The following is a 24,897-nucleotide window of genomic DNA, read 5'->3' on the forward strand; positions in this document are numbered from 1 at the left end:
TTTAGGTTTCTAGGTTAGCACAAAAAAGTTTTAGTCCATTATGTAGCTGGAATGTATTTACACTGTTGAAACAATATTGCTGTGAAAGAAACATAAAATTGAATTAGAACTCTCGTTTCTTTTGTATGGGTGTCCTTTGGGAGAAGTGGGTTTAATTAGAGGCTGATGAAGCAGATGAGGGAGAATTTGTGAAGTTCCTTTAGGGAGTAGTTATCTTTAGTGATCCATGGTGTGCTGGGGCGCTGAGGGGCTCAGGTGGTGTTATTAACCTCACATTGCTAGGGAGGAGGCGGAGGCACAGGCGGCTCCAGTGGCTTGACCAAGATCACACAGCTAGGGACCCAGAGTTACATCTGCTCAACCGTCCTGTTTTCACTGTCCTATTTTATCTGCAGGTAAAAAGGGGTGTGTCTAGCTTCTTTGTGGCACTTCTTTTCTGTTTCATGTACAGATAGCTCAGTTGGTATCTTTTAACTATAACTGTTTTTAAAAAATAAATCATAAAACTATTATACACCAAAAATATGACAACTTAATATCAATCACACTTTTCTAATTGTCTTACTGCTTATTCTTGTACTGTTTGTTGGTATCCAAACGGTAACTCCACTCATTGCAGTTGGTTGCTATGCCTCTGAAGTCTTTTTTAGTCTGTAGCTTCCCCTTCCCGTCTCTCTTTTCTATATACTTGCAATTTGTTTGTTGAGGAACCTGGGTTGTTTGTCCTGTAGATTTTCCCCCAATCTAAAGTTTACTTATTGCATTCCCGTGGTGCATCTAACATATTTCCCTGCTGTCTGTGTTTGCTAGAAACTGCAGTTTGATTTAGAGGTTTGATTGGATTATACTACGTTTTGTAGGGTGGAGGTTGTCTCTTTTCTGTGATGCTAACAGAAAATCGGAGTATGCTAAGTTTTGTAGGGTGTTTGGTTGTCTCTTTTCTGTGATGCTAACTCTCATTAATGATCATTGCTTATATCCATTAGTCATTAGAGGTTGTAAAATGGTGATACGCTATCATTTTGTCTTCATATATTCACTGGAATGTCTCAAGAAACTTGTTTCAAGAGTTGATTCCCTAGCATTCTCCTAAGGCCACAGGAGTTCTTTGCCTGTTAATTTGCTTAGTATCATTATGAATTGTTATGGGTTTGTGTGTATTGGATGTGTTGATGCATTGCAGTTATTAAACCTATTTGTGCTCAGACTGCCCAGTTTGGACTGAAGGGAACTTATTCAAGCTGGTGAGGCACTTTTCTTGAAGAAACCGTTTCAGCTAAGTTGAGTGTGTCCTTATTCGAAACTCACTGTAGATGAGGACTCCACTGACCACCCTGGGGGTGGAGGCACATCCTGGTGTCCACCTAGCCCTCTCCAGTCGTGCCAAGGCCCCAGACATCATGGAGCTTTTGAAAGGAGGCATTTCACAAGGCTCCCTTGCAGCTCCTTTGCTATAATGTTTGTGGCTACAAAAGGGTAACTTGGTGTGAAGGAAAGTTACTCACTGACTCCGGCTTGAGTTCCAGCTCTGCCCTGTACAAACTTTGTGACTTTGGAGAAGCTGCATGGTTTCTCCTTGCTCAGTAGGGATATGTATCTCCAAAAGGACTGGTACAACTATGACAGAGGTACAGTCCCTGTAAACCCACTAGGTTCTCAAGTACGTGTGTATGTGTATTTTCTGCCTTATACTAAGGCACTACTCTAGGTTTAGAGTGATTAAAAAATGAATATGATGGCCGGGCGTGGTGGCTCATACCTGTAATCCCAGCACTCTGGGAGGCCGAGGTGGGTGGATCACGAGGTCAGGAGTTAGAGACCAGCCTGACCAACATGGTGAACCCCATCTCTCCTAAAATACAAAAATTGGCTGGGCATGGTGGCTTGTACCTGTAATCCCAGCTACTCAGCAGGCAGAGGCAGGAGGATTGCTTGAACCTGGCAGGCAGAGGTTGCAGTGAGCAGAGATTGCACCACTCCTCTCCAGCCTGGGTGACAGAGTGAGACTGCATCTCAAAAAACAGAATACGACATAGTTCCACCTTTCAGGAGCTTCCATTGTTTGTGCCCTATATTGTGGTCTTCTGTGGGAAGGCAGTGTATTGACCGAGTGCCGGCTGGCTGGCAGGAGTTAGGGGTTGGGAATTGGGTTCTTCCAGGTGAGACACTCCTACTGGGAGAGCATGAAGAACTGTGAGCCTGAGGGGTAATCAGCTGAAGACTCTGAGGAAAAGCCAAGGAGCAGACAATTGTACGGCCACAGACAGGGGCCAGAGATAGAATTAAGATCAAGCCTGGAGCTCAAAGCTGCCAGACACAAATAGGATCCAAGAGAACTGATTAAGAAGGACTCTAAAGTCTGGTGGAGTTGATGGCTGAGAATGCCCTTGGGTGTTGTGGTTCAGAGACTGCCAGATAAGGCTTGCTTTGGGTTGAAGCTCTAAAGCAGCATTACCCACTAGAAATAAAATGTGACCCAGATGTAACCTGCACATATAATTTTAAAATATTTTATGAATCACATTTTTAAATGTCAAAATAAGCAGGTAAATTAATTTTAATGTGTGTTCATTTAACCAATATATTAAAAATATTATTTTGACATGTACTCAATATAAAATTTGTTAATGAGATAGTTTACATTCTTTCTTTTTTTCAGAACTAAGTTCTTAAAGTCTAGAATGTATTTTGTGATTACACTGCATCTCGGTAGGGACTATCCACATCTCAAGTGCATAATGACCACACAAGTAGCTACCATGATGGAAATAGGGAGGAAGAAAGTGAAATTTACATCAAGGTTCTAAGTCAAGCAATTACAATTTGACATTGTAACTTGACATGTATAGCACAGTAGTGGTGTTGGTTTTTTGTCTCTTAGTTCGTAGTTCCATTTTTGCTTTCCCATTTTCTCCTTTGTATTATATGAGGCTAGAAGTCTGCAAGCTGCGTCTTCCAGATTACTTTGCCAGATGGTTTCCTCTTAAATTCCACAGGTAGGAGATACTGGCAGGAAATTGGAATGTGAGAGAAAGGAACAGGTGATAGCAGTGGCCCCTGCTAAGTGGCAGTGGTGCCACCTGAGTGGTGATGGTGCCAGCCCCCCCACCCCCATACCCCCCGCTGATCAGCACGAGTGTGGGCTGGCGGGTGTCAGCCCAGGGTATTTACAGTTTATTGTCTCTGGATGTTACTGCTTTATCTTTTTAGTTCCTCGAGCTCTACCTCCATCTTTCCTTTGTTCATCCATACCTTCTTTTTTTTTTTTTTTTTTTTTTTTTGAGACGGAGTCTCGCTCTGTCACCCAGGCTGGAGTGTGGCCGGATCTCAGCTCACTGCAAGCTCCGCCTCCCGGGTTCACGCCATTCTCCTGCCTCAGCCTCCTGAGTAGCTGGGACTACAGGCGCCCGCCACCTCACCCGGCTAGTTTTTTGTATTTTTTAGTAGAGACAGGGTTTCACCGTGTTAGCCAGGATGGTCTCGATCTCCTGACCTCGTGATCCGCCCGTCTCGGCCTCCCAAAGTGCTGGGATTACAGGCTTGAGCTACCGCGCCCGGCCTCATCCATACCTTCTAACACCTTTGTAAACAGTTCTCTACAGCGGTATCTCATCTTAATGTATATAAAATGGTTCTTGCTTTTCTCATTGGACACTTGGGATCTGATGTCAGAGAACTATGCTGTACCATCTACTTGGTTCTATGGCTTAGCTTCTTTAATTTTCAATTTCTTCTGTCTAAGGGTAGAAAAATAAGGATAGTGAAAGTTCTGACCTCATAGAATTGCTGTGAGGATGATATAATCAATATATGTACCATTGCTAGCTTTGAATGTAACACCCAGTAAGTATTGCTTATTATTGATAATAATATACAAGCCAATTCATAATTGAACATTTTTTGTTATGGTAAAGTTCAAATGTACACAAAAGTAGAGAGAATAGGATAGTGAAACCTCATGAGTACATCCCCCAGTTTCAACAGTAACAAATTAAGACTATTATTTTATTTATACCTCCTACTTTTCCCCATATTTTGGGACTCTTTTAAAGCAAATCCGAAACATCCTCTTATTTCAGCTGTAACTATTTCAGCATGTAACTCTGAAAGATAAGGACTGTTTAGAAAACACAACCACAATACTATTAGCAAATCTCTAAATTAAAATAATTTCTTAATATTAAGTACCAAGACAGTGTTCAAGTTTCCCTATCTCATAAACATTTTCATTTAAAGATTTTTTTTGAATCATCTTTCAAATAAGATCCACCTATTGCAATCAATTGATACGTTTCTTAAGAATCTTTTGCTCTGTGGGTTCCCGTTCCTCTCTTTCTTTTTCTCTAACAATTTGTTTGTTGAAGAAACTGAGTCATTTGTCCAGCAGAGTTTCCCACAGTCTGGACTTTGCTGATTACATTCCTGTGGTATCATTAACCACATTCTTCTGGCCTTGTATTCCCTGTATGTTGGTAGTTAGATCTAGAGGCTTGATAGGATTCAGGTTTATTCACTTGTTTCTTTTTGGGAAGACTACTTCATAGGTAGTGTCATGGACCTCCGTCAGGAGGCACATGATGTCTGGTTGTGTCTCTTGGTGACGTTAGCAGCCACTGATGATTGTTGCCTAGATCAATTAATTCCTTAGGGGTTGCAAAAGTCTACCATTCTTTCTACTATGCTTCTGGAATGCATCTATAAAGAGAAACTTCCCTCCATCAAATAGTTGGTCAGTTCATATGGGAAAGGCAGGGCACATGCTTGATTCTACTCTTCTATTTGCCAGTTTTCAAAATAACGAGTTGATTTCCTAGCATCCTCCAAAGGTAACCAGTGATGATTTCAGAATTCCTATAAAATTATCAGTTTATAAATATTAGATGTATCATAGTCCATTGCAGTGATTGTCCTTACTGACGCTCAATTGTCCTGACTTTGTCTACTGGGAGTAGCCACGTTGGCTCCTGTGTCCTTTTCATAGTCTGCTAGTAATGTTTGACAGATTTCCTGCCTTTTGGACTGACAAGATGTTCTAGGTTTGTTGCGTCCATTCCCTGTCTCTGATCTAGAATTAGTCTTTTCTCCCAGGAACCTAATTATTTTTATTGAAAAATGGTATTTAGAGGTATGATCTGGGGAGTTCATTGCTAATGGACTGGTCATTGCTTCTGGGCTTTTTAAGTGGACACAGCCAGGAAGTAGATACTTTTGAAAGATAAAAATGTACTGTGAGTGTATACTTATTCATCCAGTTTAAATTTAGGACTACAAGGCTTTTCTTCAACCTCATCAGTCTTACGTTTCTATTTCCTCTTTCCCATGACACAAATCCTGGTTCTTAACATCACTATGATAATTCCTCATTTGTTAGATGCCACATGCGTGTGCACACACACACACACACACACACACACACACCCCACACGTCTCAGAATACCAGTGATCAATACGACTTCATGATCAATATGAACACTGTAAACAGTTTAATTTTTTTCCAGTGATTTTTGATATTAGGGTATATCCCACTAGGGGTGAGCAGGCAAATTACTATGTTTGTAATTTGTTTGAATCAGTTCCTTTTTATGTGACTGTTCTACTAACAATGGACCAGTTAGTGATTAGCACAATACAGTTAGGATTATTTATTTCATTTTACTTTTGATTTGGTCTTCTTTAGTGTTTAATTTAGTGTTATAGGAATGTAAATTATTTATATGCTTCAACATAGAATACGGTATATTCGGAGACATTTAGATTTTATCTCTGTCTCTTACATTCTATGCCCTCTGTCTTATTGGTAATTATGTTTTAAAATGTTATGCATTTCATACCATTGTTTAAAATGCACATTAACATGTTCTGCAGAAGTCACTTTTCTGCATTTTCCTTTTTTCACTTAGCAAATATCCTGGAGATCCTTCCATCATAGTACAGAAATCATTCCTACTCATAGCTGCATAGTATACCATTACGTGGCTGTACTTTGGTTTATTCAGCCAGTCCCCTATTGATGTTTTTTGGGGGAATTATTTCCACTGATTTTTGCTATTGTAATGGTGATACAGGGAATGGCCCTATGCCTATATATTTTCATATCATACAGTCTAATTTTTTAGTACAATAGTGACATAATGTTTTCCAGAAAGAATATATTTATCTATCCAGAGCATTAACTTCTGCCTATCATACAAAGACTTTCCTTGGACTCTTTAGTTGTCTAGTAACTGCAAAATAGTAATACAGTTTTAGCTCAAGCTTAAGCTTAAGATCTCTAGATCTTAATCTCAGAGAATTTTCTTTGAGTAAAATGTACTTTTTCTGCTTTTAACCCAGCTATAGTTACATTTTCATGGAGGTGTGAGATCTCTGAGACAAATTTTCTAGAGGAGGTTTGTCTTGCATCTGTTGGACCTGTAATTCTCCTCCCTTATTATGGCAGCAAAGTGATTTGAGAAGAATAGTGGCTGCATTTTCATCTTCACTTCTGCCTTTCCACTTACATTAAAGTTCTATGTGTTTACACTGGCATGAACCCGGTCAGCACCCACAGAATGCCACAGAAGGCTCTGTATCACTGATTGTTGTAAAGAACTTTCTTGAGTCTTCATGAGAGCTTAGAGCATAATGGTACTTTATTTTGGTATTAATCACCAAGACCTAAAATCAAGTGTTTTTTTCCCACTTTAGAAATGGAATGCATAGATGTATATTCTTTTGTATGTTTCAGAAATTGGATTTTATCTTTGTGATAGAATCGCATATCTGATCCATAATGATACTTTTCCTGTAGTGCTTTCTTGTGTCCAATATAATTTTAAAACTGACCTTGTTCTTTTTCCTTATATAAATGTATCAACTTTATCAACTATCAGTGCTCAAGGAGGTTTCTTGGCTCACAAGTTGTACATGAATGAGTGAGATAGTGTGATGAAGTTTGGGTGGGGCAGAAGAAGAAAGACTGGCAGAAGCGAAGGCACCAGTGAGAGAGACAGCAAATATGAAATAGATTCATAGCAAAATTTTGGAGGTATAGATGGGAATTGAAAGATGGAGAAAGTAATATAAAGAGTGGAGGTGTGCCTGTGCATGTCCATAAGAGATAATCTTGGAAGTGGAGTATCTTAACTATGCTATGAGTCACGCAGAATGGAAGACAGAGTTGGTTACCTGCCTCAGTTTAGGAGGGGGAAGCAAGATTGGGGTCAAATATGCAGAAACTTTGGGGCAGACTGGTTCAGTTCAACAAACATATAGTGAGGGCCTAACTGGGCATCAAGCACGTGCATGAGACTTAGGAATACAAAGTTGAACAGGATGGTTGCTTCCCTAGGTGACTTTATACTTAGTTGGAGTAATTGAAGGGGATAACACAAAAGCAGATGTTTACTTCTGTATAACACATTACCACAGACTTAGGGGCTTGAGACACGCACATTTATTATTAGTTGCTCTGGGTCAGGAGTATAGGCATGGCCCATCTGGGTCGTACGTGTACTTCAGGGTGTCTTACAAGGCTGCAATCAAGATGTTGGCTAGGGCAGGGTCTTATCTGAAGGCTTGACTGGAGAAAATCTTCTAAGCTTATCTACATGGTTGTTAGTAGGATTCACTTTTTAGATGGCTGTTAGGCTGAGAGCTTTAGCTCCTTCCTGGCTGTTGGCTGGAGACCACCAGCCCACAGCCACGCCATCCTGCCCAATATAGCAGCATATTTTATCAAAGCCAGCAGGAGAGACAGTCTCTTTTATCAGTAAGATGGTAGTCATATTATGGATGTGGAGGAGAGCATTACACAAGGGCATGAGTACGAAGAGGTGGGAATTATTGGGGGCTGTGTTGGAAGCTGCCTGCCCTACAAGTGTCTGCTACAGTTCTGTAATGCCTGAGAGAGGAGGTGTTCCATGGAAACATGAAGGAAGAGCATGGAACCCACCTGGCACGGACGTCGCTTCTTCAATAATGCAGTGTCTGGATGTCTGAGTGTAACCTTGAAAGAAAAATAGGGATTAACTTGATGTGTAGCTGGGAGAGGAGGGAGGGAGAGATTCCAAGCAGAGGGACCAACATGAGCAAACATTGAGCGGGTAGAATACCTGAGGACCACCATCCAAGTAGTTCTGTGTAAACCATGTGTGGAAGACATATAGAAGGTGTCAGAAATGGAGAAAATGAAAGATGAGGGTCAGATTTTGGAGTTCCTCGTTTGTCAGGCTGAAGAACAAAGATTTTATCAAGGTGATCACAGGGAGGATTTTAAACAGGGGAATGACACAGTCCAAATTGTGGTTTCATTAGTGTGGGAGATCAGTTTTAGCAGCATTTATAATGATTTGGGTGGTAGATGAAGAGGGTCTGGATTAAAGTAGTGCAATAGGAGGGCATACATTTTTATTTTACAATTAGGAAGTTATTTGATGTTTGGGCAAGGCAGATGTGTGAGATAGAACAGTCTGGAATGATGTCCAGGTTTTGGCAGAACATTCTTATTAGGAAGCAGGGAAAAGATAAGCTAATAGAGGGAAAGGAAAGGGTGGAAGGGAGAGGTCTGTAAGAGTTTATGTAAGTTTGTAAATTAAGAGGCTGACGATAGGAGAGCCCAACTCAAAATACTCTTTACAGAGCTTATGTTCTCAATTTAATCAATGTAACTGTGTAAATTTTCTTTCTAGTTAGGCCATATGTTCCACTGGTAGGAGAGAGAATCAAATACGGAATTCATTTTTCTTGCAAACAGTTGGATAAAAGAAAAATTAGTGTCAGAATTTTAGTAAACCTAGACCAAAGGTGGGACACGCATCTACCAGTTATGTCTAGTGCTTGGAATATTGTACTCTGGCATGCAGATACTGCTATAGAATACCATTCACAAGCTATAAAGTGTCATGTAACTGACTTTTTCTTGAAAATTGAGATATAATTAGAAAAACATAAAATTAACCATTTTAAAGTGCACAGTTCTGTGCTTTCAGTATATTCACTATGTTGTAAAACCATTACTGCTAATTCTAAATAATTTCTAACACCCCCAAAAGAAACCCTGAATTTACTAGCAGTCAGTTCCAATCCCCACCCCTCTGCACTCCTGCCCCAGGAACCCCTGGCAACCATTAATGTATTTTCAGGCACTATAGATTTGCCTATTATGGACATTTGCTATAGATGGACTCATACAATATGTAGTGTTTGTGTCCAGCTTCTTTCATTTAGCATGATGTTTCACAGTTAATTCTCGTTGAAGTATATATCAGACTGCATTCCTCTTGACTGTCAAATAATATGTCATTATATGGATATACTACATTTTGTTGATCCTTTCATCCATTGATGGACATTTGGGTTGTTTTGACTTTTTGGCTCTTAGGAATAATGCTGCTATGAACATTCTTGCACAGGTTTTGGTGTGGACATATGGTTTTATTTCTCTTGGGTATATAGATATTAGGAATAGAACTGCTGCGTTGTACGGTAACTATGTGTTTAACTGAGAAACCACTAAACTGTTCTCCAAAGTGGCTGTACCAGTTTCTCCTCCTGCCAGCATGTACAAGGGTCTCTATTTCTCCATGTTTTCACCAACACTTGTTATTGCCTGTCTTTTTTATTACAACCATTCTTGCATTCTTGTGGGTGTGAAGTGGTATCTCACGTGGTTTCATTTGCATTTCCCTGATGGCTCATTCAAGATTGTTTTTAAGGATTAAATAAGATACCATAGGTGAAATCTCAACATGAACGTGGGTTTCAGTTCTCTGCAGATCCAGGGGCCTTCAGAAAAACTATATCAGTGTTCCTTGCCAACTTAATTTACACTGCAACTTTTCAGCTCAGGAAGCCAGAGTACAGGCACCACTTCCCACACTGGCTTTACAGGGATGGATGCTAGAATCCCCTGTGGAGCCCTATCCCAGAGCTCTAGAATCACAATCTCATGGGGTCTGCCCAGCCTGTGCATTTTTAATTTATTCTATTTTATTTTGAGATGGAATCTCTCTCTCTCTTGCCTAGGCTAGAGTGCAGTGGCATGATTTTGGCTCACTGCAAACTCAGCCTCCAAGGTTCAAGCAATTCTCCTGCCTCAGCCTCCCGAGTAGTTAGGATTACAGGCGCCCACCACCACACCTCACTGATTTTTGTGTTTTTTGTATGTTGGCCAGGCTGGTCTCGAACTTCTGACCTCAAGTGATTTGCCCACCTCAGCTTCCCAAAGTGCTGGGATTACAGGCGTGAGCCAACACACCCGGCCATTCTGTGTATTTCTAAAAAGCTGCACATTCAATGTCAATGCAAAGTCAAGAGTTGAGAATCACTACCTGACTCCAGTCTGGGAGAAGAAATTGATGGGACCTGGAGGAAAAGCAAGAGACTTAGTCTCAAGAATCTTCAGGCAGCACCGTTTTTTGCCACCACAGGAGGCGGTAGTGGACACATGTTGTTCAGACCTCTTAATAAGAACTGAGAGAGTTGCTCACCATTTCTGTAAAGTGCAGAAACTAAGGTTTAGATTTGGTTCAGAAGTTTAGCATTAACCCCAAATCATTGGAAGCACTAGAATTAAATGTGGGCCAGGTTTCTGGTTTGGGTGCATGGAGTCACGCAGTGTGTTGGTACTTGATACTTGTTTTGGTAATTTAGAAGAAATGGCGGTTAAAATAATTTCCAAATGGTGGCTGAAACAAAATTCACATGTAGTTGTTTTGGAATGCATTTTCTACCTGCTCATATGAAGGCGGATAGAGCGGAAAGTGTGGAAATTGGAAGGACACAAACAAAGACCCAGCTTAAAAGGAAGTAGGGGAAAGTCTGTGGGAACTTCCCCTTTCTACTTTTCAGTTCTTCTTGCTTTTTGCTTGGATTAAACAGTCTTGCTTTTTAGATTGACTTAAAGTTCTTAAGGAAAAATTCTGTTTCTCTTTAGGCCGTTTTTCTCGGGTTACAGTGGAAGTAATTGGATTTAGGATTAAAGGGAGGGAATTCCAAATCACCTTCATTTCTATCTTCTTTTGTATGATAATCAGAGAAAGTAGGAATGATGATAATGGTAACAATGTCAAAAGGAAGCTGTGTGACAAAAGGTTTTGCTACGTGTTAATTCAGAATTGATTGCAGTTGTCAAAGTTGCATCAGTCCCGGTCCCACGGGAAACAGCTCACCCCAGACAGTTCTGATGAAGAGACTTCAGTGTAGGTTCCACTTACAGAGGTGTGAGCAGAGATAAGGAAAGACAAGGGAAAATGAGATGCCCAGACTAGCAACTGTATTCAGCCCTTACTGGCCCTAGGACTGTAGGCTGGGGGGCCCCTGGCATAAGCGGTACTCATGAAGGCACATGCTATTGCCAGGACAGGGCACTGAAGCAGGGAAGGAGTGGGGAGGAAGGGGCCTGACTTCTGTCTCCTCTCATCCTCCAGTGCCCTGCCAGTGCCTCCCACTGGCCGCATACAGCATGAAGCCAGCCACAAGGGAGGCTTGTGCAGGCTGCGCAGATCAGCCTCCCAAGACAGAGAGCAGGGCAGACAGTGGATGTGGATGGGCATAGTGGTTTTTGCAATTGGAGACTAACTTGCACAGTAATCAGCTGTTTTACAGTGATCACATTGTATATTTTATTAATTTTACAATGTGTTATTTTGGAGAACTTTGAGAAATTTTGCAAGCATAGAAAAACATCCATTTCTCATATTTAAAAAAATTCCTCAGTATTTCACATTTACTTATGCAAAAGCTTCTTGTCTTGTAGGTTGTAAACTTTGTTATGAAGTCACTTCACTTTATGTACACTTAAACTTTGTACATTCTTCTTATTTTCCCAATATATTGATGCATATCACTGTACTGTGATAAGCCTGAAGCAGAGAGGGCTGCACTGTCTTTCAGATTGGCAAAGGGTGCTTTAAAAATTCCTCTTTTCTAAATAGGTGCTTAGATATTTGTGAATTATTCAAAGGTGATCACTTGCCTTTAAATCAAGTTAATCAAAGTGGAATTTAGTTTAATGTCTTTCATAGCTCATTGCTTAGGGGGAAGATGCCATGTGTTTGAGACATTCATGTAGCTGCATATATCATCTCCTTGCAGACATAGCTGGGAATTATTTTGCTCCACACATTAGTGAAATATACCAACTTGAAATGTTTGTGCTAACCGAGTGACCTGTTTTCTCTGTCATCATGTGTGTAATTCTCTTAGGAGTAAAAGGCTGAGATGAAGGTCTGTGTCTCTGGATACCCGTGGGGTTGCTAGGAAATGATTTTCAAAGTGCTCTGTGGTGATGCAGCAGGTTGAACTTTTTTTGTGAAGTGTTGTCATGGAAACCAAGTGCATCATTGCCTTGTCTGACTAATTTATCTTTTAATGATAAAAAATTGTAATCCAGGGTTAACAGATATAAATAATAAAAATGCAATAAAAAACCAATAACGTTAAAGGGAATACTGCTGTTAAGTAGCAAATCCTTTGAATTGGAAGATTTCACAGGAGGATTGTGTGGTGATTCGTGTTGGTAAGGGCTTGGCTGTGTGGAGAGCTAATCAGTTTGTTTTCCTTCTTGTCATTGGAGTAGGGAAACCATGATTTCACCCCGTGGCTTAGTGCTGTGGGCTTTTGTTACTGACCTCGGCTCCTGAGCTTATAAGTAAAGTGGAAGGCAGCACACCCTGTGAGGCTCAGCAAGTTTGCCAGGGTTTTGTTTTTTGGGTGGTTGCTTAGTTGTACTTCTCCTTTACGCCCTCCCGCTCTGCTCTCTTCCCTAAGAGAAGGCTGGGTGACACAATGCAAGCCCTACCATTGATGAAGGCCAGTCATATGGAAATGGTGCCACAGGCTTGCTCTCTGGACTAAGCAGTCCTACATCCCCCTTCCTCAGGAGCAGGCCCTGGAGCACAGAATCTGCCTTGACTTCCTTTTCATGGTTAAAGGGCCCTCAAGGAGAGAAAACCTCCTCTTTTGTTTATTGACAACAAAGTCTTAGAGCATTGTAAGATATCAACGGATACTGCTTATATCTTGATGAGTAGCTTACTAGGGTAAGCTTTCCAATGAAAGTACTTTGTCTGGATAGGAGAGCTGATCTGAAGGAAGACTTGATTCTGTATTTAGTAGTCTATCTGCCTCCATAAGGATTTAGTTACTGGCGTTTCAGTCTGAGAGCCCCTAACCCCCTGAAGCTGTGTGTGTGCGTGTGTGTGTGTGTGTGTGTGTGTGTGTATGTATGTATGTGCAGTAGACTTTTGTTGCATTAGATTAAATATGCTCTTCAGTTTTAGACCATTCCAAAATATCTTTTATTAATATTTCCACCTTTAGGATATGTTTGAGGTTTTTGTTTTTTGGTTTTTTTTAAAAAGTTTGACTCTAGACATGCATCCTAAGATAAATAATGGAAGCAAGTCAATTTAAATCAGTATTTCGCTGACTGGCATTTACAGCCCAAATCTGTTTTCATACTTTCATTTAGCATATATTTCCTGAGCACCTTCTTTGTGCTGGGTACTTCTGATGCACCTATTATGGATAAAAGAAGGAGCCTAGAGGTAACTTTAAGGGACTGAGAGCAAAAGCCAGCCAGAGCTTGTGACCTGGCCAGAGCAGTTTCAGACCAGGAGGATTCCATCTGGCAGCCATACTGGAATCTCGTTGGTGATGTCCCTGCATTTCTGTGGTTTATGCCCTATGCCTTTGGTTGTTTTCCCAGTTCCAGAATCTTGACCACACCTCCTAATGACAATATGGTACACATACCCAGCATTTTGTATGATTTTCTAGTATTGACCTTCTGTAGAGAATGTCACCTTTGTTGATAAAATGGCCCTCAGAACCTAGCTCTGGAAGGACTGGGCAGCTCTTGACTCCATCTACAGCATTTTGTCTTCTGCTTTGATCTCCCTACTCACCCTCACCCAACCCCACATGGGCTTCAGAGTGAGAGAAGGGGCCCTTCTTCTCACATTAATATCCTGGACAACTCATACACGTGAGGTTGTATTTGGTTCCAGAGCAGAGATGAGTCAAGACTGGCATGTTCAAGAGGACTTTACTGAGCCTCAGAGATGACAGAATAGAACAGGCCGAGGGAGCACTCTGAAACTAGACTCTCTGGTTTGCCATTGGGTGCTGGCAATACTTGTCTAGTCTACCAGAGACTCCAGTCTGGCCTTCCCTACGTAGTACCTTTCCATAGAAGTTTGACCTTTATCCTCTCTCCTCCAGATTCTTTCCCAAGATTCCTAGACCAGACCAGGTGATTCTAAATCCCTCCCAGGGTAGATGTTATCTCTGGAAGTAAGTGGTTGAGAACTTTTGCTTAGAATTCCAGCTGCCACCACTCGCTAAATGAATATTATTTAGCCTGTTTTCTCATTCATTTAATGGGGTAAGAGTATTTCCTATTTCATCTAGGACCAGTGAGGATTAAGTGAGAGCATGCATGCAAAGTGCTCAATGTAATGCCTGACACTTCGTAAATGTGTTGTCATCATCATATTATTGGAAAGACCACTCTTCCAGTGGTCTCTCACCCCCAACCCATTAGGGCTATTCTTAGCCCTCCTGGTCTAAGTACAGTTATCATGGCCATCATCCCACAGAGCAGCCCCACAGAGGCCTACAATCTGTTTGTCCTTGTACCACAGCTGCCCCTGGGCCCCTCTTGTATCACAGAATAATCCCATAGCCCTACCTTACCTTCCTTCTAGTATTTACCTATTGGTTGTGACTTGTGTGTGTGTGCCCATGCTTGAGGAAACCCCAAGTTGGGAAACATGAAAATGGGAGCATAGACTAAAAATTGACCATATTTACTAACTTTTTTGTGTATTATTCAATTGTTGAAATATTCAGAATGGCCTTTGCTGTAAAACATCCAGCATTTTACCTCCATTTCCTGTGGGTATTTCAGCACTGGGCCTACCAGCATATGAACAGGATTCTCTGGGCGATGCTCATGTTTCTCCCTGTTAGAGTCTCATTCTTGCAGATCAAGGACCAGGAGACTAAACAGGGCATTCACTCATTCAGCTATACAACAAGTAAATGTTGAGTGCCTACTGTGACCTTGAATCAGGGAATACTAACAAGGTCCTTACACTCACAGTGCTTACATTATAATTGATTCACCATTTTCATTCATTCATTCATTCAATGAATCTTGAAATTCTGTGTTCATCTTTTGATCAATAAGGAATATTTTCTTCATATCCTTCTCTTTTTTTCACTTATACCTTCATTCGTCTATTTGGCAAATATTGATTGAAGTGGGAGCCTAATCTGTGTCAGTCAATGTTTGAGACACTGAGTTACAGCAGAAAAAAAAAACCCTCCAAACTAAAAGTTCTTGTTTTCTTAGAACTTACATTTTAATTGGGGGAGATGACCAAGAAAAAAAATTTCACAACCTTATTTGGTTGGTACTATAATTATCCCCATTTAAAAGATGAGGAAACTGGAGCCTAGATAGATTAAATTTATTTAAGATCACACCACCAGGAAGTGGCAAAGTCAGGATTGAAACCTAGGCTGGCTGACTGGACTCTTAACTGCTGTGCTGTGCTGTGTTGCCAGAGAGGATATTCTGGAAAGGTAACTTTTGAGATAAGACTTGAAGGAAGCAAGGGAGTGAGCCATGTGGCTATCTGGAGGAGGAATATCCCAGACAGTGGGAGGTCCCAAGTCAGGAATATACTTGGCATTTTGAAAGAAGCACAAGCAGGCCAGAGTTTTTGGAATGGAATAAGTGAGAGGGAAGAGAGGTGAGAGGGCAAGGTTCCAGCTACCTGTAGATGCAAATGTGGGAGTCATCAGTGCATGGATGACACTTATAGCTGTGAACCTGGATGGGATGACCAAGGGAGTGAGTATGGGTAGAAGAAGAGATCTGAGAACTAGATTAAGACCTGGGGCACCCAGAAATCAGAGGCTGGGTTGATGAAGAGAAATCCAGTTTCTAAGAATGAGTAGCCACTGAATAGGAGGAAGAAGTGTAGTGACTTTCGCTTGAAAGCCAAGTGGAAAAAGTGTTTTGAAGAGGAGGAAGTGATTAACTGTGTCACATGCTGCTGAAAGTTCAGAAAAGATGAGGACCAATATTGGACCACTGGATTTAGCAACATGGAGGTCATCAGTGAACTTGACCAGGACAGTTTCAGTGCGGTGATGGAGGCAAAATCTTGCCTCAAATGGTTCAAAGAGAGAATGGGGGAGAGTAAATTTAGATAACTATTTTGAGGAGTTTTTCCACAAGGGAAAGGAAAAAAATGAAATGATGTTGGCTGGGAAAGTGTTCTATAATGTCAGTTTAGTTCAGTTGGATGATGGTATTGTTCGGTTTTTCTATATTCATGCATATTTTCTGTCTAATAGTTCTATTAATTACTGAACGAGACTTCCAACTGTAACTGTGAATTTGTCTATTTTTTCTTTAGTTCTGTCAGTTTTTGCTTTATGTATTTTGAAGCTCTGTTGTTTGTTAATTATATATTTAGTATTTTTAGATATGCTTGGTGAATTGACTTTTTTATGATTATATAGTGTCCCTTTTTACCCTTAGTAATTTTCTTTGATCCAAAGTTTACTTAGACAGTTATTCCCTTTTTTTGATTAGTATTGACCTGGTTTATACTTTTCCATTTGATTCTACCTGTATAATTTATGTTCGAAGTGAGTTTCTCATAGATAGCATGTAGTTGGATCATGTGTTTTTAATTCATTCTAACAATTTCTGTCTTTTGATTTATGTAGACTATTTACATTTAATGTCCATACTTTTATTATTTGTTTTCTGTTTGCCTCCCCTGTTTTCCATTCCTCTGTTCCATCTTTTCTGCTTTTTCTGGTTTATTCAAACAGTTTTTAGTATTCAATTTTAATTTATCTATTGTATTTTTTACTATATCTCTTTGTGTCATTTTTTTAGTGGTTGCTCTATGGATTATACACACACACACTTAACTTTTCATAGTGAACTTAGAAACAATATTCCATGTCTTCAAATTATATGAAAAAATCTTCATGTATGTCTTTTTTATTCAATCCTCTTCATAATTGTCTTATACACTACTTATGTGTACATTGAAAACTCCATTAGGCCATGTCATAAATTTTCCTTTCCACTGTCAAACATACTTTAAAGAATTCAAGAGGAGAAGAATAGTCTACTATAGTTACCCAAATATTTACAATCTGTTGCTTTTCCTTCATTCCTGGTCTTCCAAGTTTTCTTCTAGTATCAATTTCCTTTAGTCTGAAAGCTTTTCTTTAGAATTCTTTTAGAGCAGGTCTGTTGACAACTGATTTTTAAGTCTTTTCTGCATTTGAGAATGTCTTTATTTCACCTTAATTCCTTATGGATATTTTTATAAAATATAGAATCCTAAGTGAACAGGTTCCCCCAACCCCAGGACTTTGAAGATTATATTTCACTACCTTCTGTCTCCCATGGTTTCTGGTGAGAAATCTTTAGTCATTTGAATTATGGTCCCCTTATAAGTAATGTACCATTTTCTTTGGGTGCTTTCAAGAATTTTTCATTATCTTTAGTTTTCAGTAGTTTGATTATGTTTCTGGACATGGATTTCTTGGAGTTTATCCTGTTTGGAGTTTGCTGAGTTTCTTAAATATTATATAGGTTTATGACTTTTGCCACAGTTGGAAATAATTCCAACCATTATTTCTTCAAGTATTTGTTTATCTTCTCTTTCTGAAATTCCACGACATGATGTTAAGACCTTTTGTTATTGTTCAGGTTTCTAAGACTCTGTTTTTTTTAGTTCAGTCTTTTCTCTTTTGTTCAGATTGGATAATTTGTATTGATTCATGTACAAAGTTCACTGATTCTTTTCTTCAGTCATTCTAACATTGAGCCTATCCAGTTGGTTTTTTATTTTGGTTATTCTATCCTTTAGTCATCAGATTTTCATTTGATTCTTTTTTATATCTTCTATTCTTTGCTGAGACTTTAAATCTTTCCAATTGGTTCAAGTGTTAACTCTTGCTTAGTGGAATTTTTTATAATAATTGCTTAAAGTCTTTGTCAGATAATTCTTGCATCTTTGTCATTTTTGTGTTGACATCTATATTACTCAGGGCTCTTCATAGAAACAGAATATATATATCCAATAGGATATATATAGATATACAGAATGTAGTTTATTACAAGGAATTGGCTTATGTAGTTATGGAGGCAGAGAATTCTCATGATCTGATATCTGTAACCTGGAGGCCTGAGAAACCTGGAAGTGCAGTTCTAGTTCAAATCTGAAGGTCTGAGAACCAGGAGAGTCAATGTGTAAATTCTAGTATGAGTCCAAAGGCCAGAGAACCAGGAGCACTGATGGCCAAGGGCAAGAGAGATGAATGTGCCAGCTCGAGAAGAGAGAATGAATTTGCCCTTCTTCTGCCCTTTTGTTCTTTTCAGGCCTTCAACAGATTGAATGATGTCCACCCACATTGGTGAAGGTGAATGTCTTTATTCAGTCTACTAATTTGAATGCTAATCTTTTCCAGAAACATCCTTACAGATACACCCAGATATGTTCTACACGCTATCTAGGCATCCCTTAGCCCAGTAAAATTGACACATAAAATTAATCATCACAACATCTGTCAATTATCTTGTCCCATGCAAGTTGTAGTTTTCCTGGTTCTCATGTCCAGGAATTTTAGATTGATTATAAGACTTTGTATCTTGATTAAATCTTATGGTGAATCTTGATATTTCCATTTTAGTAGGGAATCATCCCTGTTGGGTTCAGACCACAATTTCTAGTCAGCCTTCTTTTGTGGTTATATCAGTTACATTTTTAAAGCCTTTTCAATGTTCTTTGAATATGTCCCATGTGTATGCCACCCAGTGGCCAGTCTGTGACCTGAAAAGTGATCTGTCTCATAATTTAGTTCTCTGTGACGTGCTTTTTGGTATGAGATCCATATATATGCAGCTTGGAGGTGATTCTAAGAGTACATAAACAGCCTGTGACTTCGATTTTCCAAGCTCTTCCTTCTTTGCAATCTCTTGGTATTTTCAAGTATCCTGGGGCTACTGATATCTGGCCACCTTTCTTTTCTCTAATTCTTTATATAATAAACGATACCAATCTTTTCTCTCCTTTACTGGATAATTTTAATGTGGAAAACAACATCTGACCTTTCTGAAATTGAAATCCACACTTTTGATGAACATGATTCAATCTCTTATCCCTATGTAACTTTAAAACTTTCCACACATCCTTCTAACAAACATGGGCTCCTCTAGCTTCAGCTGTATTGTAAGATCTTAGATGAGGTTAAATGCGTTCCTATTCAGAGCTCTCATTCTTGTAATAACCCAGGCTTGTCTCTCCAGAATGCTCTTCTACTTGGGTGGCGTTTAAAGCATGTTTGTTTATAGCTGCTCTTGATCCATTATCCCCTGGGAACACAATGTTTTATAGGGGGTCCTTGAGCAGAGAAACACAGCAGCAACCCTAACCCTTCGACGTCAGTCTCTCCAAGTGCATCGAAGTGTAAGTGTTTTGCTTCCTTCATCAGTACTTTTTCTGTGATCCTTCCTTTTCAACAAGCTCTCCAGTGACAGCACAAGACTAAAGTTAAAATGAAGCTATTTTTTTGTATTTTGTTTTAGTCATTCAATTGAGAGTTTTTTGAAAGGGCAATTTAAATTTTAATTAAAACTCTGAGGTCACAGGAGGTCTCATAGATAGGATTCTACTCATGTAGAAAGAAAGTATAAACCATAACATAACCTAGTGTACATCTGCCTTGTCACCAGTCAGATAATACTATGCCAGCATCTTCTCCATCCCTAGGGGCTAGCTACTAATATCTTTTCAGTAAAATATTCTGTATAAAGTGTTATACCCACACAAATTATTCAAACACATTCAAATTAAAAAAAACTAAGCTGACAATTATTCAGTACCCATTTTATGCAATAGGTGTTGTGAAAGGAAATAAAGAAAAATACATAACTCTTACCTCCAGGAAGCTTTCTGATTTGCATTTCCATAAAATAAAATTATTTTGTCTTTCAAATACAGGTTTCCAAATACAGAGGGATAAAATGTTGAATTAGCATTTTGAATAATACGTAGTTGCAACTAAGCAGCATTTTCCTAAATAAGCATGTTTACAAAACTTCCTAGGAAGTGACCAGATTGCTATTCATTTTAGTAACACATAGTAAATTTTTTTAGTGCAAAAATGAAGGATAAAGGAGAAAAAATGAGACAGTTGCAAACAGGATTTGCGATCAACAGGGGAGACAGCAGCCAAATGAAAAGAATTCTTTTTCTAGAGCACTCACTAGTATAGCATTTTTGGAAGAGTGGCTCTTGAATAAAACATCCAGAAAACTGGTTGATATACTTACCGTGAGTTCTGCACGCGCACGTCATTGCTTTTCTTTGGCAAGTATTGGGAGTAACTCATCATTATAGTCAAATATGTATTCAAATGCTTTGACTGCTGGAGATATCATAGTTCAAAGTGTACTGCTCTTGAGTCTGAAGAAAGAACCTTAATTGATGTTTAATGTGAACTCAAATATTGAGAGAAGAATGATTAGATGCCATATATTTCAACAGATTTAAAGTAATTTGAGGAGGTAAGTAGGCATGATCATTTTATTTACCACACAAAAACAATCATAGTAAGAATAATCACTAATATTTATTGAGCACCACATGAAGAGCATGATGTGCATTACCTCACCGAATCACACAGTAATCCTGTCCTATAAGCACTATGGTCCTTATCTCCATTTTACCAACATGAAGGATTAGAGGTTAGAGAGGTTCAGTAGCTTGACCAAGGTCACACTGTTACTAAGTGACGAGGCCAAGTCTGAGTGCCAAGGCCAGTTCCCAGACACCATTCCTGCCTCTCTCATGAGATCATGTGTTCTTCAAGCACAGTTCATGTTGGCCATTAGATTATTTCTCTGGGAAAATATTAAAGCTGCATTGATTTGCTAAAGAAACCACAAGTGTCTGGCTAACTTGCATTTGAAATTTTGCTTTAAAGTTTTAAAGTTATCATTTTAAGAACAGCTGCTGTAGCTGCTATAATGCCTCTGGAAAAGATAGCAGCAAAAATCCACTGCCTTGCCCACCACCACTACAAACAACAACAAAACACTTTCTCATGGTGCAAATCCTTCCTTAACTTGCCCCAACACCAAATTCATGCAAGGTGTATACCAATAAGCCTCCTGTAAAATATCCAGAGCTTCTAATTTGGGGTAAGATTCTCTCTCCATTCTCTCTCTCCAACTGAATGCAATTATAAAACCTGGCGCGAATGCATGGAGCTATTATTTAAGAACCTTGAAAAGTAAATAGTAACAGGTAGATTGGGAGGGCAGCCAGAAATTGAAGAACTGCCAAACTGGTGGTGAGTTTACCACTTTCCCCTCACTGGTATCCCTCAGCCTGTATCCAGTGCTCTCCAAGAGACCTCCATGAGTCCTTAGTTCTGGCACAAGGCTCAGGAAAAGGAAAGTGGCCAAATATCAGTAGCAAACATGCTTAAAGAGAGGTTAACAGTTACTAGCTCAACATATTTCATCTGCATCAGCATGTTTTAAAGTTGTGCAGGATGTTAGACTCAAATGAACAAAAAAGCAAAATAATGGAGATCCAGCGCTGTCTGGAATTAGGCTCTTTGTCAACCACTAAAAGAAGCTAGATATATTTTAATTTGATAAAATAATGAGTATGATTTGGAGATCCAGTTTATTGTGGTTAAAATTTATTAGCGAGACTTTAAGACATCGATTCCTTCTGTTAGAAGTTTTATATCAAAATATCAAATTTCTTTTTCTTATTAGATTTAACATTCTAAGAAATACCAAAGATAAAAATTATAATACCAATCAATTATACTTTTTAATATCAACTATACCATGTTTATTCTTTTTTTAAAAAAGTGGTCTCTTTTAATCAAGACTTTGCAATGATTATGGTGGGAGAAGTTTATGGTGAATTTTATAAATATAATTCAGTAGCTTGAGCCTGACTTTTTTGGAGTACAAGGGGAGTGTCTAAGAAGATGTCTTCTATGGTATGTCCATAGATTAAAATGTAATACCTTTAGACAGAGCCAACTATACTACCAGAAAATATCATCTATATTTTAAGTAAGCCATTTAGGAGTTAGCATTGCATTTTTTTTTTGTTTTGAAAAAACACTCCAGCTTTATTGAAGTATGCTTTATATACCATAAACTTCATCCATTTGAAGTGTATAGTTTCATGAATTTTAATAAATGTATATAGTTATGGCAACATCACCACAATCCAGTTTTAGGACATTTTCATTACCCCTAAAAGATCCCTAGCACCTGTTTACAGTTGAGCCTGCTCCCACTCCCAGACCTAGACAACCACAGATCCTCTTTCTGTTGGTTTTAACTTTTCTGGAAATTTTATATAAACGGAATCATACAATATGTAGTCTTTTTTGTCTGAGTTCTTTCACTTAACATGCTTTCAAGGTTATTTGTGTTGTGGCATGTGTGAGTAGTTGTGTGAGTAGTTGGTTCCATTTTATTGCTGAGTGGTGTTCTACTATATGGATAGGACACATTTTGTTTGTTCATTCATCAGTTGATGGACATTTTGGTTATTTTTAAATTTTTGCTGTTATAAGTAATGCTGCTGTGGACATTTGCATACAAGTTTTTGTGTGGATGTGTGTTTTTGTTATTTCTCGTGAGGAGCTCTATCAGAGTGAAGTCAGGGTTGTATAGTGACTCCTTAAGTCATCGCCAAAATGTTTTCCAAAGTACTTGTAACATGCTGCATTTCCACCACCACCGTCATTTTCTGCTTGATTAAATGGTTAATGTTTGGTCTGAACTTCAGAGCAGGAAGCAGGGTATGTGGGAGAGTTGAAGAAGACACTCTACCACCACCACCACTGCAACAAGAAGGGCTCTGGGGAATCGGATTGGATAACACAAGCCAAGCGATGATAGGACTGAAGGAAACCCAGGCTTGAAGATCGTAGCAGACCTACAAACTAATCAGATGGGTTTTAGAATGACTTAGCTTGGGATGGGGTAAACCGGTGGCAGCATACATCTGAAATGGCACAGTAGGACTCCAGCTGTAGGCTCAGCTCCAGAGAGGAAGACTGAAAACAGAAAGAGCAACAGGGCCTTCAGCCACTTGCCTTGGGTTCATGGCAGGGCTGCAGCCTTGGGATACTCCCAATGTAGCCAAAGTCACAGGGTCACGTATAGAGATGGGACCAGGTCAGGAAGGAAAGAGAAATGATCTGGGTCTAGGAAACCATACAGGCTGCAGGGACAGCCTTAGGTCAACTTGCAGTGAAGATGCCATAGAGGCAAGCTTCTTACCAGAAATATATCTGTTGTGAGTAGCCCAGCAGGCCTTGGTATATTGTATAGAAAGCAGAGACTTTGGTATAATAATAATAAATAATAATAATAATGACCAACCTGTATGTAGTTCTCACTTTATACTAAGTACTTTTTTAAGTGCTTTATATATATATCTAAATTTATTTAATTCTCACTGCAACCCCACAGGATAGATACTGTTATCTCATTTGATTAACCAAGATACTAAGCATCAAGAGATGGAGTGACCTGCCCAAGGTCACACAGCTAGTAAGTGGGTAAACTAGGATTCCAACCAAGACTGGCTGGCTCCAGGGGCCATCCTCTTGATCACTAAGCTAGTCACCCCTCAGTGTAATCCTTATCACCTCTGCCTGAATGGACTCAGAAACTTATCATCCAGGGCAAGGGTGCTGAGAAGCTCAAGACAGGAGAGGCAAGACCCTAGTCGAAAGTTTAATACAAAAATATCACACAGACATAGGCCACAGATTCCAATGAATGTGTAATCGTAGGCAAGGGGAAAATACTGTATCTTAAGGGAAACCGTAAGTGAAATATTCCTTACACTGTGTTTTTAAAAACAGCCAACAATCTCCTCCCTCTAGCTCTGCAGTTAATATTTGAGCTATATCTAAGATAGGTCCAAAAGTAATGAACTAGAACATTATCATACAGGCTTTGCATGATTTTAGCTACTTTCCATTGGTTTGAATCAAATACTCTCCTACTCTCCAAATTAGCGAAATGTTATACAAGCTAACAACGGTTTAAAAAATGAAGAGTGTCTTGAGTAAAATAAAATAACTTTTTGTTTTTTAGGGGGAGCATTAAAATAAAAAGAATATACTGAAACCAAATTATCAGTGCTTTGTAACTTTTCAGTGACTTTATATGCAAGATAATTAGATTTTTAAAAAGAGACATATGGGTAGTATCATTATCATTAGCAATGACTATTTTCTGAGCATTGACAGTGTCTCTGATCACTGAGCACTGACAGTGTCTACAGAAGACAAGGCCCAGACCCTGAGGAACTTAGAGTTCAGAGAATGAAGTGAGATGATTGTTATTGGGCCTCCTCTGCCTGTCTCATTTCCTCTTTCTCTTTGGTCTTTATTTCATGGAGCAGCCTGTGTGTGTGTGCACATGTATGCATGTTCACTAAGGGCTATACACTTATTTGATCTTCACAGCAGCCCTGTGAGATAGATATATTATTATCCTCATTTTAAAGAAAAGGAAACTCAGGTTTAGTATTTACATATGATAACTTATCTGAGATCATTCTGATCAGAATCTGTGTTCTTACTACTATGTATTTTGTACCCCTCATCTCTCCTATAACCTCCTTCCCCTACCACCCCCCCCACACACTTTTTGAGATAGATTCTTGTTCTGTTGCCCAGGCTAGAGTGCAGTAGCACAGTTACAGCTCACTGTAGCCTTACCTCCTGAGCTCAAGCAATCCTCTTGTCTCAGCCTTCCAAGTAGCTGGGACCACAGGTATGGTCTACCATGCCCAGCTAATTTTTTAAATTTTT

At 39.3% G+C, this 24,897-nt stretch overlaps 1 protein-coding gene across 12 annotated transcripts in view; it reads left to right on the forward strand.

The window, feature by feature from the left end:
* The window catches only part of PDE8B (phosphodiesterase 8B), a 246,202-nt gene that overhangs the window by 40,524 nt on the left and 180,781 nt on the right, over window positions 1-24,897 (forward strand). The gene's annotated exons all lie outside the window — the stretch shown is intronic.

This window comes from Theropithecus gelada, chromosome 6 (assembly GCF_003255815.1).
Source record: "Theropithecus gelada isolate Dixy chromosome 6, Tgel_1.0, whole genome shotgun sequence".
In the NCBI taxonomy this organism is placed as follows: Eukaryota; Metazoa; Chordata; class Mammalia; order Primates; family Cercopithecidae; genus Theropithecus; species Theropithecus gelada.